We start from the raw sequence: 13582 nt of genomic DNA on the forward strand, positions 1-13582 counted from the left end.
ATAATAAAGCCTGAATGAATAAAAGTGCGCTGTGATTTACTACTTAACTAAAGATAAGTAAGAAGCTGCCCCGTTCGATAAATCGTTTTCTTTTACGCTTTGTAATTAAGCAGCGACGGCACTTTTATCTTTAAGCGCGTCCTCCCACACCGCGCCGAGAAAATTGTTCTTAAAATTAATTAATTAAAATTCTTCAAACGTAGTTCTTGCAAATTCTGAGATATGGAATGAGAGCAGAACGTATTGTAATATATATAACTGGTTTAAGCAAATTTATGAAATTGTATTGAGAATTTTTATTTTAGCTAGGAGTGCACAATATATTTTTGTATTCAATTATAGCGCGTCAAGATCGAATAAATTTACGAGAACGGTGGGAACGAAATGATTTTCGCGCGAGGAATACGCCGGCGCTTCGTCGCGACCATTTATATTATTTCGGATACAAGATGCGCCGGGAAAATCCATTTCGGTTTCCAGTCACTCCGGACGATCTCTGGAGCGCCGGCCCGAATCTTGTCGTCGGAAGTCGTATGCTGTCGATCTGACGAATGGGACCAATAGATCGCAGCCGCTTTTGGCGTGGCGCACTTTTAAACTCCGTCGATTTCGCGAAAAGAAACGAATACCTATAAAAAAAAGAAAGAAACGCGAGCAAACGTCCGCTCGATGAGGGAGAGATGAAAAGGAACGAGAAGTGGAACTGTCGGATCGACGAATGGCGAAACGACAGTGGCGAAGGAGAGCAGGACGCGCGAAACGCGTCGTACCGGAAATAAATCGCAGACCCCGCTGCCATAATCTCGCTCGCGTTGCTCGCAAAAAGCTCGCGCAATATGGCGCTACCCGGTTTAGCTTCTCCCAATTGTGCATCGTTGTTCCCGAAGAAGACTCATCAGTTCTGAGACAATGTCCAAGGTTTCTTACTGCGAAAGTGGTTTCGCGTTATAGATAATAACTCCCGAAGCTGACAGTAATGCTAATATTGATTACACGGCGCGACAGTAAACTGAAAGATTAATGGATGCAAAAGTAATTTCGCTCGCAACAGATGTGAACTTCTAATTGAGCCGTAGAGCAAAATAATGGCATAAGTCGATAATAATATATTTCACAATGTGTCTGCTTGTGTAATGAAATTTAAAGTACTTTTTGTATCAATTCCTATCTTCGCGAGAATAAAATAATCTATTGCAATAATTTAATTCGACTTTATAGATATCTACTTATACCTCAAAATGAAACAAATGTTATTTATATTTAATTGCTATCCTTTTAACTCTATTTTTTATCTCTACTTTTATTTCCGTTCGATCATTTATTTGTGGAAATGCGAATAATTTTGTCTTGATGTAATTCTAATATTTCCACTCATCATCATAATTAGACTGATGCTTGGCACGTTTCGCGAACAAAATGCAGAATTTGTTTCAACTGACGATAAAGTGACATGATATCGCATAAAGTGATAACACGAATTACATTGCTGCAATATATTAACGCATGACGGACTCGGGTAATTGAAACATTTAACACTCCATTACGGTAAATACGCGTACTTTGCAGCGAATTAGCTACTTGTAATTACGGTTTGTGTGTACACACGGTTCCAATAAACTTTATATCTTCCCGCTTGACAAATATCGCTTTGATACTGTAAACTTTATGCCCCATAAATTTGCGGAATAATTCATACAGTTGGATTACGCAATAAGAACTTTAAACCAATTGGCTGATAAATTGTATGCAATGTACGTTGATATGAGTAAAGAAACGTAGCTTCTCTGAATTTCTATATTTAGAATTCATTGAATCTTTCCACTTTTTCATCTAAATTTTAAAATATCGCAAAATTAAAGAGTCACTCGTCCAAGATAAAAATAATGAAATAGCTCTTTTTTGTGTCCACCATACACAGATTTACATAAAACGTAAAAAAAAAAAGATACAACAAAAGTTTATGTAAATCGACTTTCGCTAAATGTCGGAATTTGATTGTTATCGTAATAACGGAGAAGATTTTCGTCTCACAGGGAAAAGCCATAAATCTGTAATACGTACAAACTTTCCACATCGAATCAGAGATCGGAAACGATAATCTTTTAAAGACGATTATTTGATAGTCATACCTTCGGCTGCGATTCGCTGCGACTTTGCGCAGAAATTTATCGGGGACGTTATAAAAGATTCATGGATGGCGGCGCAAGCTCTCGTCACAGATTGTTGATCTTCGTGCACGCGGATTAGTAAGCGGTACACGCCAAAATCAAATATGTGCAAGAGACTTGAGAGTCAAGAGGATCGATGAGTCTCTCGACGGTGACGTTTATAATTTATACATTGTGACTCGCTTACCTAAAACAGAAAAAAAAGATATAGATTAGTTATTTCGGCATTCTTCCGGTACGTATTTTAATAATAACATATGATTTTCCTATTTCAAATGTTATTTATCTTAAAGAATCGCTGCATGTACGTGCAACGAATAATTATACTATTAATTGATCTGCGTATTTTATGAACTCGGGAGTAATGGCTATCGACAACTAGAAAAAGTTTTAGTACGAGTTTAAACGAGACAGTAATACTAACAGACAAATATTGTAAGAAAATATAACTTTTATATCCTCGAGAAAGGCAAGACGGGGAAGGCGAGACGCGAGCGCAGAAAAATATCGGTTTAAACCGCAACGCCAATAAAATCTTCGCCGCAAAATCACGAATGAAGTGGCTCGTTTATTTTCCTCTCGATGAGAATCGCCCGAAGGTGGGTCAACAATCCAAGATGCGGTGGGGTAAAGTGAAGCGAGAGGGTCGACAAATGCGGGGGAAATGAAACCACTAGAGTAAAGAGCAGTGCGCCGTTTACCGGTGTTTGCCGTGGGGAGAAGCATAAAAAATGAAATTAGGCTCAGCGGAGATAAGAAGCAAAGCGGATTCAACATTTCAGAAAATATTACTAATCGATCGCGAAAAAGTGATAAAAAGTTGCTCAACAAATACCTTGCCAGATATCTGAGGGTTTCAGTATTTTACACATTAAAATATTAAATATATAAAATGGTTATCTTTCTCCTCGAAAAAATATAAATATTAATATATTAAACATTAAATATTATATTATAAATATTATATATCATAATAAAAAATTAAACTGGAAAATATGATTGTGCCACATTTGTTAATATATTTTACAATAATGGTTTTCCATGTTTAAAAATTCTTTTTAAATCTATTTTATTACTGTACCCCGCGGAAATTATATTGATGAAAGGAATCGATCATCCAATATCTATACCTTCGAAATATATATATCTTGAAGGACTTTTCAAAATGACTTACTCGTTCTTCTCATACTCTTGTAAGATTTATCGCGGACACTTGTGTCGCGATCGGTTGCGATCTTCGCAACAAGAACAAAAGCACAAAAGTATTTCTTTACGGTAGCGCGGGATACGAGGTCTTTTACGATAATAAGAGGACAGTAGAAAGGCCGCGCAGGAAACGAGTGAGAGATAAGGAGGTGACACGGCAATCAAAGAAAGAGAAACGTGAAGAATAAACTGAAAGAGAGCACGAACACGTGGGGTTATGGTCGTATGAGAGACTGAATGACTTTCGCGTGGCTTTATGGCGCGAGGGAGTCAAGAGAGAAAGAAAGAAAGAGAGAGACGAAAAAGGTATTGAGTTTCGAAACGAGGATTTCCGTTGTGTCGTCCCTGCAATACCGAGACGCGAAATAAGAAAGCGAGCAAAATAATCGAACCAAGCGAAACATGACAATGGTTCGCTTAATTGAAAAATTAAGAACTAGAATTCAAGTAAGAGCTCGAAAAAGGAAACATCTTCAGAGTTTCTTTACAAAACAAATCTATTTCAACGAAATAAATTTGCAAATGGAGAATCGCGCGAGATTCAGAAACTCGTAAACTGGATAGCTCACGTTGCAACCATTTTTTGTTGTTGTTCGCATCGAGAATAAAATTCTCGTATTTCGAATTTCGTATCCGAATTCCAACTTTAAGTATTGTCGGCAAGGCTCGAGGAAACCGTCGTAACAAGGCAAATATCTAAAATACTCTTGTTTTCTCAAGGACCAAACGGAGAAAGAACGAACAAGGAGCGCAAGTAGGCAAGTGAAAAATGTATATAAACTGGTGGAGCGAGACATCTGTGTTGAAAAGAATCCCCAACTTTGTCCCCTGCGAGAGAATACGCAATACGCATGCAGCAAGTTAAGTTAGATTGAAAAAATACTAGAAAAATAAAGAAAAGTAGGGTCACACTAAGCAGCAGAAGTGAAAATGAACCGAGAAACCGGAGACGCGTGACGCAAGAGACAAGCTAGAAATAGAGTTGACTCCACATGGCCACCATTTGTGGCACATTGTGACGAATGAGGTTGACGAAAAATTTAGATCTGTAAGACTAACGTTAAATTTTGTTGCTACAATAAAATTAAGTGTTGTTTTCAATTTACTTGCAACATAAAACAATATAATAAACTTGCGAAACATCTTTAACCAAAATCTGTAAAAATTAAATACAAAGTTGTTTCACTTTAGCAAATTAAAATTAAATTTTATTTATTGAAGTTTTTGGTTCGTGCCATTCTTATTTATCCACTGAAATGAGTTAATAGCTATTTGTTACTCTGAATGACAGGAAGCGCGGAACGGGTAGATTCGAGCCGAAGTCGACGTACACAGCATCGCTCAAAAGGAATGAACGCGAAATAAAATAGAAAGGACGAAACAGACACAAAGGAGCGGAACAAGTGCGGCCAAGTCTACGCGGGTGACTTTTGTGTGTACGACTCTCGTGTGGCTTTGTTGTACAAGAGGATCGTGAAAGTATCAGCTACAATACTGGCTCTCTCTCTCTCGTCCTAACCTGAGGAAGCGAGAAAGAGATGGTATTGTATTTGAAGAAAGAAATCCTGAATTCCCTGACAATCAGTTTTTCAAATTAAAATCACATCTAGAGAACTCTTCGGCTAAATTGTTGGAAACATATGGAAATTAAAAAAAAAATTGACATTCGCGATTCAACCGTAATCCAATAATAAATACAATTGCGTCAAAATAAAATAAATAAAAACTGGAGTTGAAATTTATTCCCTAATAAAATTGCAACAAAACGTTATAAATACTTATCTGATGAAAAACGAATGGAATTTCATGAATTGGTGCGATATGATTTATTATAAAAATTCAAACGCCTGCCTCGCGAATCACTTCTTACAACTTCAAAGAGAAATCCTCCGGTGCGCGGGAGATCTCGGAGTAAAGATTTCATATCCGCGCCTTTCTTAGAAACGTATTTTCCGACTTACGGCGGACGAACGGAGATAATACGATTTATCATCGAAAGAAAGGGAAAAAAAAATACAGAAGACGAACAAAGGGCAGAGACAAAGAAAAGACAGCTCGCGAAATCAAAGGGAAGCCCGAGAGCAAAATCTCTCAAAATAAAGGGGTGTAAGGTAATTAAAATTAGTAAAGAGGAACGGACACGTCTAAAAAGATGAAAGAGGATGATAAAAGATTGCGAGACAAAAGCGGCGGGAGCGAAGAAAAGAGTATTTATCATGTTTTATCGTAAAGTAACGCGTCTTTCCCAATTATAGAGGAGTGATAATTAATTATATGTAAACAACTTTGGTGATAATCAAAGTACGGTGAGCGTGGAAAGCCGTTCGGAGAGCGAGCACTGCAAGCAGTGGCGGGAGTTGAAGCGCCATAGATATCGAAAAGCTTAAATGTGCTGAGGTGAGTGACTTCTGTGTGAACGCATAGTCACGGGTCGGTCGCGTGTGGGTGCGTCAAAAGTTACCAGGGCACCGAGGCGTCGGCATCTTAATAACCTCGCTGGCTCTTTTGTTCGACGATGTAAAAACTGGGTCGCGGACCTTAGGCCGGGTTAATAACGCGGAAGAAGCGTGAGTGTAGCGTTCGCGCAGAGGGGTGGAGAGGTGGGGGAGGGGGTAACGGCTGGCCTCGGGAATTTGCATACTGCATTATGTACCCCCGGCTCGCATGTATGCATACACCTTGTATGTATGCGCGCGTGCACAAGAAAGTAGCTCATCCGGTGGCAGGATGAGATTGTCAAAGCCAAACGCGGCTGAATGACGTAGATTTTCTCGTTTCGGGAAGAATGTCGCGAATAAAGAGATTAGCAACAAAGCCGGATAATTATGTGACAGCGCGGGAAAAATGGCGACGCGACACAAATAAGGGAATCTGGAAAACAAAATTGCAAAGTTTAATTAGGGTCAAGTTGACAGAGGTGACGGCATGACGTCATCGTTTGCATAAAAATTGCATAATTTTAATTATTAAACATTTCCTTCATTTATTATACAATTACAAGCTTCTCTAATCACTTTGGTAAAATAATAAAATGTGTTGTACGACTAAAGATTAACATCGCTAAATTAATAAACGTCTTAGCAATCTTCATTTTCGCGTGTATAAAAATAAATCACGAATGTTACGTGACTAACGTTTGTAGTTCAAAATATGCTGTTAGAATATTTAGACTGCATATCGATTAACTATCGCAACAGTATGCATTTTTTCGGGAACAATCAATTGCTCGCGACGATGAGTAATTTCGAGTTAAAAAATGTTGCAAGCGCGACGGGGAGACCGCATTATATATATATATATATACAAAAACATTATCAGATGTGCGACTAAAGAGGTGGAGGGTAAGTGCAGTAACGTAGTGAGATCGTAGAAAATTCTCGTAGACGTTACGCTAATATATTGCAGTCATCTCCATGCGCCTGGCAAAAGATACCAGACGCTTCCCTACGACAATCTTCCCAGCATCTGGGATTACCATATACTTTGTAGCGAGCAGTGGTATGTGCGCCTGGGCATTACTGGCAGTGCCACTGACAGTCGACATTTTTCTTTTATGTGTACCTTGCGCAGAACAACTTTTCTTTATTACATGCAACCTCTGGGAACGAGAAAGAAGAATAATACTAAAGTAATAATAACTTTAAAGAGGGAGGTAACCGACACCACTCCGCGCGCGTTGCAGAGTTGTACCATATATTTTCAGATTTCAATTGCAACTGTAAGATAATGAACGGTCGGGTTAAGTTTACTCAATAAAACGTTCAGTCGCCAAGAAGACACGCATGCCCCGCGCATATTTATATAGCATGTTTATCCATCTCCGATATATGGCATGAAATACACTTTAAATTGAAATATATAATTCATATAACACTTAATAGATTTTTATGTAACTTTTCAATATTTCTCCAATATTCGCGCATGAAATTTTAAGTAAATTTCGACTTTGAAATTTTCAATCTTGCATAAGAATATCATGTGCATCGTACATCCTTCAAAAATATCGCGGGTTAAAGTTGACACTGTCGTTGATGTTCGTCTACGAAGAGCCGAAAGCCTATCTCGGGTAAAGCGTTCCTATTTCTCAACGTTGGTCGAGGCAGCCTTCGGCACTTTAGATTACTAAGGTTCGGCAATTTCCAAGATGGATAGTTCCGATGAGGCCATCGACTGAGAATGAGGCATGGTGCACGTGCGCCGGTACCGAGAGACCTACCACTAGCTACCGATAGCTACCACGACTGCTCAGATTCAATGGCGATGAAAAGATGTACCCGTGCTCACTCATACAGCGTTCCCATAAATAAGCGTATTGGCTGTAATTGATCATTAAATTGGTAATACATAATAATACTTCAAAATTAGTATTGAAAATCTCCTTAAAACACGATAAATACTCATTAAAAATATCTTTAAAATATCGTATATTTATTGTTCATGCTTTCTACTTTTTAAAGGTATGAATACATGAAATTTTGCTTAACTAGAGAAAAGAGCGAAATACGTTCAGTAATAAATTATCAATCCTATAAGCGTAAGCGCTCAGAGATCGTAGAATGAATTATAAAAAAAAAGCTTCGCGAGCCGATGGCACCGTGATATATGCTGCAAAAATTTTTTATGTATGTTCCCGCCGTGTTAAAGCTTTCACGTTCTTTTTCACGACGGCTGGTCCCCGAGATTTCCTCCGCACCTCGTAAAAGCGAAACTATAGAAGATACGAGCGGTGACAACGTTCTCGTCACGTTTTCGCCTCATTTGATACCTTTAGTCGATAACGCCCGGGATTTTCTGATCGCGCCGACAACTTTCTGTTGGCAACGGAAACAGGAACGGTCGCATTGGCCACGAATTTCCGTCGCCGAGCGTTTTTTTTTTTCTTTCTTTCTTTTTACTTTTTCCGCCTTTCTTTTATAAAGCTCGTTTATGGGAACTAGTAGAAATCGTCAGATGAACCTCTCGAAAATCGATCGCTTGGCGATGCTCCAGCATACACTCCTACACGATGAATGACTATGAAAGCTTTAGCCTTCGACGTAACCGCTATGTTACCACAGTAATACAATACTTATTGGCTCTGGATCGGTGTTTCTCAAGCCCGTCGTGCACTCACAGACCCTTCATAATTGAAGAAATATCACAGACATCTGAACGCTTCTGTACAACGTTTGTTACGCTCCGCAAAAAATACAGCTTTTTATTTTCTTTGTCAATAAATATTAAATATAATAAGCTAGCATTAAAATGACTATTTTTTTTAATTATTACTTAAAAACGTGTTACATTATTGAATGATTTTATCCAAAATTAGCGTGCTTCGAACTTTTACGGTGGCGCAGGATTTGCTAACTTGTCTCGAATTTACGCTAATCTCGATTGTAATAACTACTCGCTAGATTTCTTCCCGCGAGAATACAATTTCGTTACCGACGCTTTCCCGGACCCGATCTGGGATTTTCTCGCGAATACGCTTTTCATAACGTTCTTTGGAGCGACGAGATAAAACGGGAAAACGATTTCCTTTTGGCATGAGGCTTCGTATTGGCTGTAGAAGCCCAGCGGCAAGTGAGTCCGTTTTTTCGAACTCCGTATCCCGCGGTACGAGACTGACTCACTCGTTTTCGTGATTCGAGGAGGAATCGAGATTGGCAGTTTTCCAGCAGCATTCTTATCCCGGGCATGTCGTTAAAAGGATTCGCGAGTCCTTGACCTGACAGTAACAAATCGGAGAAAAGAAAAATGGGGTCGACGTAGAAGAATATCACGCATCTTCGATGAGGATAAAATCAATCAACAAACATCAATGTAACGTTCTAAAAGAGAGATTCCAGAAAGCGCTTTGGCGTCATGAAAATATGGAGTTACAAGCAACATCTTTTCTTTTAAAAGAACTTTCATCATAACTTTCCTAAAAAAAAAAAAAAAAAAAAAAAAAGATTCAGTTAATTTTATTTCCAATCAATCTATTGCCTCTCTCTCTCTCTCTCTCTCTCTCTCTCTCTCTTTTTTGCAGAAAAAATAAGAATAACTGAGAAAGCTTCTACTTTAAAGTTTCCCGAATTCTTCAGAAACAACTGATAATTCTCGCAATAAAGAAATCGTGCGCGCTAGAAACTGGGAGAGTTCCCATTCGGTTTTTGCTCTTTGAATTTCTCCACGCAAGAGCTAACTTCAAAAGGAGGCCGCGGCAGCACTTTCCGGAAGCCAGATTAGATTCCTGACGAAGACATACTGCACCTTCTTGATTTAATGACTGCTTCAAAGGAAATATGAACGTATGGCCGCTACGGTAACCACGGTAAAAAGAACTTTCTGTTGATGAAGAAATTTCGGAGAAATTGGCCCTTCTTGTGAATCTTTAATCTTAGTCGGCAAATTCCTTCAGCAAACAGGCGGAATTCTTTAAGTGGCAAGGAAAGATCTCCGTAAATTTGAAGAAAAATGCAAGATTTGGAAGGCATCCAGATATATCCAGTTGCCATTAAAACACTTCCTGGCGCGAAATAAAAATTGTGGCAGTTGAGAAAAACTCATGTAAGCAGAAATCTTGTGTTAAAAAAAATCAATTTAAAGTTTTTATTTTATTTTTAAAGAATAGAGTAACTTGAAAACAACAACCACTTCATTAATTGTTAAGGAAGTTGTGATTGGTATTTTGCAAAACCGATTAAAAATAACATTTCTGCTTACATGTACTTAATTTAGGTAGAAAGAAAATGTAGAAGAATTTTAGAAAAAAATCGTTAAAAAATTATAAGAAAGTTCTATGTTACACAATTTTACTTTCGACATATCTGGCGATAAAACCAGCGATTATTAAAAAAGTTGAAGAAGATCACAGATAAACATTTAATAAAACATGTATGAAACATTCTCTTTGCAAACATGCAAAAAGTTTTTTCATTTATCTTCATAAATAAAAATGCTTGAAACTAATGGCAATATCGACGATATTACAGAATAATGAATAAAAAGGAAAACAACAAACTATGGCAAACTAAAACGAAATATGATGAACGATGGAACAATCTTCTTAAGAAGATTTTATCCGGACAACTTTCAATCCTCTCGTTATTTTCTTTCTCGAAAAGCTTTGTTTTATATAATTCTTGAAGTCATACGCAGTTTTACAGAAGAACTGAAGACGATTTCAAAGAATACAATTAGTTCAAAAACGACTAACAAGATTATCGATAGCAAGTTTTCTTCATTTTACAAAAATAATTATTTCAAAAAAGGTGTATATTTTTTTCAATTACGACAAAACTTTACTTTATTTAACAACAGACCACTTTATCCTGACAAAGAAATACAAAAGTTTGTTAATTCTTGACTTGTTTCAAAAATAATGAAACAATTTATCCAAAGAAATTTCTCGCGTTTTTAGCGAATTAGAGCTTTGTTAACGATCGCCTTTAATTTAAATGAAAAAGGAATGAAAGTTTGAGATTATCAATCGAAAGGTAAAATCTTTTGAAATAGATTTAGAAAATCTCAATCGTCAGGTCAACGATTCGACATGGTGCAAGTTGCGTCTCATCATCCCCTTCAACAGAGGCGCTAACTTCAAAAGGACCATTCTTGACGTTAGGGAACTCCGATGAAGCATAGCTAAACCCCTCTCAACAAGAGAATATCCCGTCTTACCGTGCTCGTATGACACGAAGAAGCCAAAGAATACCTTTCCACTCCATCATGACTTTGAAGTATGACTTTAAGAAATTTCTCGCAAAATATAAAAACGCATTCAGCGAATACTATTGAATTTGATCACTTAAATACATCAGTTAATTAATTTCATTTGTAATTCCTCTATGCAATACATAATAATTATAAAAATATGCATTTATCATAAAAAAAATAAACGCAAGTTATTCTAATTCCACACTTCAGCAGCAGTGAGATCTAAAGTTATTCAATTATCGTAAACACAATTTTTTTCGACAGAATACAATATTGGAAAATGTGTAAGTCAAATTCTCGAATTGGAGATTGAAGATCTCAGTAGTATTAAGACGAGACTTTTCATGTTGACTCGAAAGGCAATAACGAGATGGAGACGAGAAAGTGGTCGCGGCGAAATGCGCGTCTATCCCCTTTTTTCGAAGGCGTTAAGTTAAAAAGGAAGATCACTCCTCGCCGCCCCTCATATCGAAGGACTTCGATGAAGCCAGATTAGTTCTCTTCCGACGGGCGAATATCCCACCCTCTTCCCGGATGACGAGAGGAGTCGAGGTGCGGTGAAAAGGGGATTACAGGTAAGGGAGCGGGATTATGACGGTTGCTGACACTCGAAACCAGAGTTAAAAAGAGCTCGCCTTGGCTGTGGACTTGTTAAGAGTGTCAAGTGTCTGAAAATGAGACGCTAGAAGAGGGAAACGCATAATACATATGTCATTTCGTTAAAAAAGTTAGATCACGTTATTGTGAAAGTGAAACAGCTATTTGTTAAATTTTTGTTTAATATTTGAAAATTGAAAAATTTATATTAGTAATTTGAAATAAAATAAGTCAGTGTTTTCGTAATCACATGTGAAGCAAAAATAGCGTAATATTTTCTAAATCCTCAATAAATGTTATATAAAAATTACTGAATCAAAAAATTGGAAAGTGTGTAAGTTAAGCTAAAACATATAAACTTTTTTAGCTCGTAATATGTATTTATAACCATTCTAGATTCAAAAATATAACATCAAAAAAGAGACTCGTTTCTTTTAAAAATATTACATCAAATATTTACGCTACACAATATGTGTGTTTAATAAGGTAGAGCTTTTTGATTTAATTTAAAATTGTATAGATGTAATAATTGCGGCTTTAATTTACATTACACTGTAATTTATGATTTTTAAACTTTATTATAGAAAAAAGATATAAATTTATGTATTTTTATAAGAGAAGATAAATTTCATGATCCGTTTGTTATTTCCTTAACAGTCTTGAGAATGCACACTATCTCAACAGAACAATTCATTTCCTGAGATACATAAAGAACAAATGTTCGTCTTTTTTCTTGTTTTTTTCTGCGTTCCACTTTCATCGTGCATGGACCCATAGAAAATCAATTCGCCGGATTTATGTGGTCGGCGCGTGTGTCAGAAATGATGCAGTATGGCGCGAAACTGCGGCCCGCTGGTATAAATATTTACGTTTCCGGCATTGCGGTTGTCGGGTGGAGGTCAAGTTGCGGCGAAATAAAGCATGGGAACCGGAGGAAAAGAAAGAGAAAGAAGAACGCGATAAAGCCGAAAAGGACGATGGTGCAAAGAACATAATGCTACTATATTTGTAGTCAAAGATTTTTTACCAACAATTATTTGTAAAATGAGAGAAAAAAAGAGATGTCTGTTTCCTCGCAAAACAAAAAACGTTTGCACTAATGACAGCGAACGATAGTCCATAAATCGTCATAAATTGCAATGATTTAACGCATCAAATTCACAATATGGAATAGTCAGTGACTTCGTTGATATCGAAATTCAATACTCATTATTTCACGTCGATATATGATTAGTTTCAGCAAATAAACTTCATTTCAAATAATAGCAATTGAACAATTAATTTTAATTTTACATTTGCCGATAAATGTAATTACTATTATACATAACGTGTAATAATTATTACGAACGTAAAACGTATTAAATCTAGAAAAAATAACTCGCATACACTGTCTGTTTGATGATATTCTGATCTTTCAGTGAACGATAATAAAAATTTCATGAAAAATCTATTCTCAGCAATTCTCGTCGTTATTGTGCACGAGCTTTATTTCCCAATTCATCTATGTATACTGTCTTGTTTCACCGTGCGATGCAGAGGGAGAATTATCATAAAGAAGCTGCTCAAGCTGAAATTTTCGGACACAGTATTCTGTGCACTTCCGGCGGAAGATAGCTGCGAGGACCAACGGCATCGTTCCGAATTCGGCATCGACGTTGTAATTTTGTGACGCTCTCGAACGGGTGGAAGCGAGGAAATTCCTCGGGAATCGCACGGAAACAATGAGGAAACAGCGAAAGCCCTTCTTCCCTCTCTCGTAGGTAATCCCCGTCGCCTCGACGGTTCTTAAGGGTCGGTTATTCCGGTTTGGACAAGTTTGTCTGACTGGCGCCGACTGCTCCTACGGGAACCCCGAATTTCCCGCTTTCTCTTCCTTTCTCTCTCTCTCTCTCTCTCTCTCTCTCTCTCTCTCTCTCTCTCTCTCTCTC

At 37.4% G+C, this 13582-nt stretch overlaps 1 protein-coding gene across 5 annotated transcripts in view; it reads right to left on the reverse strand.

Annotated features, from left to right (window-relative positions):
• rho-6 (rhomboid-6) overlaps positions 1–13582 on the reverse strand; it is a 156769-nt gene that overhangs the window by 64872 nt on the left and 78315 nt on the right. The window contains exon 1 of one of the 5 annotated variants that reach the window (XM_067355916.1): positions 2130–2548. The exons of the other annotated variants lie outside the window; for them this stretch is intronic. The gene's annotated coding sequence lies outside the window, so the exon portion shown is untranslated. Of the gene's footprint in view, positions 1–2129; positions 2549–13582 lie in introns of those variants that run through there. 5 annotated transcript variants of the gene reach the window in all.

The sequence above is a fragment of the Linepithema humile genome, chromosome 5 (genome assembly GCF_040581485.1).
Source record: "Linepithema humile isolate Giens D197 chromosome 5, Lhum_UNIL_v1.0, whole genome shotgun sequence".
Taxonomy (NCBI): domain Eukaryota; kingdom Metazoa; phylum Arthropoda; class Insecta; order Hymenoptera; family Formicidae; genus Linepithema; species Linepithema humile.